This window comes from Triticum dicoccoides, unplaced genomic scaffold (genome assembly GCF_002162155.2).
Source record: "Triticum dicoccoides isolate Atlit2015 ecotype Zavitan unplaced genomic scaffold, WEW_v2.0 scaffold60720, whole genome shotgun sequence".
Lineage (NCBI taxonomy): Eukaryota > Viridiplantae > Streptophyta > Magnoliopsida > Poales > Poaceae > Triticum > Triticum dicoccoides.
The window spans coordinates 1-1557 of record NW_021285742.1 but is presented as its reverse complement, the minus strand read 5'-3'; the positions used below and the strand labels follow the sequence as shown (position 1 = coordinate 1557).

The 1557-nt window shown below is 51.9% G+C and overlaps 3 non-coding genes across 3 annotated transcripts; all 3 read right to left on the bottom strand.

Annotated features, from left to right (window-relative positions):
• Nucleotides 1-297: 297 nt before the first annotated feature.
• On the bottom strand, nucleotides 298-416 carry LOC119347226. The gene has a single exon (XR_005168213.1). It is a non-coding gene; the product is annotated as a 5S ribosomal RNA (ribosomal RNA).
• Nucleotides 417-713: 297 nt separating this feature from the next.
• LOC119347228 lies at nucleotides 714-832 on the bottom strand. Its single transcript, XR_005168214.1, has one exon. It is a non-coding gene; the product is annotated as a 5S ribosomal RNA (ribosomal RNA).
• Nucleotides 833-1129: 297 nt separating this feature from the next.
• LOC119347225 lies at nucleotides 1130-1248 on the bottom strand. Its single transcript, XR_005168211.1, has one exon. It is a non-coding gene; the product is annotated as a 5S ribosomal RNA (ribosomal RNA).
• Between the last annotated feature and the right edge of the window lie 309 nt (nucleotides 1249-1557).

Sequence of the window (1557 nt, the reverse complement as noted above, 5' to 3'; positions counted from 1 at the left end):
GACATGTTACCCCGGTCTTCGTCCCTTATCCTTGCCCCTCCCAGCTCCACTACAAAGACGATTGTACATTGCTTTGGCCGCTCCCTCTCAACTACGGAGACGAGTTTAACGCGGTTTCCACCCCTCCCTCTCAACCGCACCAGTGCACGCTTGCCGCGCCACAACGCCGACGCTGGACCCGTGAATCGTGAGCACCCAGCTATGACTTACCGCACTCGTGCAAAATAATAAAACACGGTAAATATATTACTTACACGTGCGTTTTGTTTTGCAAGCGGCGCGAAAAAAATTAAAAAGGGAATGCAACACGAGGACTTCCCAGGAGGTCACCCATCCTAGTACTACTCTCGCCCAAGCACGCTTAACTTCGGAGTTCTGATGGGATCCGGGGCTTTAGTGCTGGTATGATCGCATCCGACATGTTACCCCGGTCTTCGTCCCTTATCCTTGCCCCTCCCAGCTCCACTACAAAGACGATTGTACATTGCTTTGGCCGCTCCCTCTCAACTACGGAGACGAGTTTAACGCGGTTTCCACCCCTCCCTCTCAACCGCACCAGTGCACGCTTGCCGCGCCACAACGCCGACGCTGGACCCGTGAATCGTGAGCACCCAGCTATGACTTACCGCACTCGTGCAAAATAATAAAAAACGGTAAATATATTACTTACACGTGCGTTTTGTTTTGCAAGCGGCGCGAAAAAAATTAAAAAGGGAATGCAACACAAGGACTTCCCAGTTTGTCACCCATCCTAGTACTACTCTCGCCCAAGCACGCTTAACTTCGGAGTTCTGATGGGATCCGGGGCTTTAGTGCTGGTATGATCGCATCCGACATGTTACCCCGGTCTTCGTCCCTTATCCTTGCCCCTCCCAGCTCCACTACAAAGACGATTGTACATTGCTTTGGCCGCTCCCTCTCAACTACGGAGACGAGTTTAACGCGGTTTCCACCCCTTCCTCTCAACCGCACCAGTGCACGCTTGCCGCGCCACAACGCCGACGCTGGACCCGTGAATCGTGAGCACCCAGCTATGACTTACCGCACTCGTGCAAAATAATAAAACACGGTAAATATATTACTTACACGTGCGTTTTGCTTTGCAAGCGGCGCGAAAAAAATTAAAAAGGGAATGCAACACGAGGACTTCCCAGGAGGTCACCCATCCTAGTACTACTCTCGCCCAAGCACGCTTAACTTCGGAGTTCTGATGGGATCCGGGGCTTTAGTGCTGGTATGATCGCATCCAACATGTTACCCCGGTCTTCGTCCCTTATCCTTGCCCCTCCCAGCTCCACTACAAAGACGATTGTACATTGCTTTGGCCGCTCCCTCTCAACTACGGAGACGAGTTTAACGCGGTTTCCACCCCTCCCTCTCAACCGCACCAGTGCACGCTTGCCGCGCCACAACGCCGACGCTGGACCCGTGAATCGTGAGCACCCAGCTATGACTTACCGCACTCGTGCAAAATAATAAAACACGGTAAATATATTACTTACACGTGCGTTTTGTTTTGCAAGCGGCGCGAAAAAAATTAAAAAGGGAATGCAACAC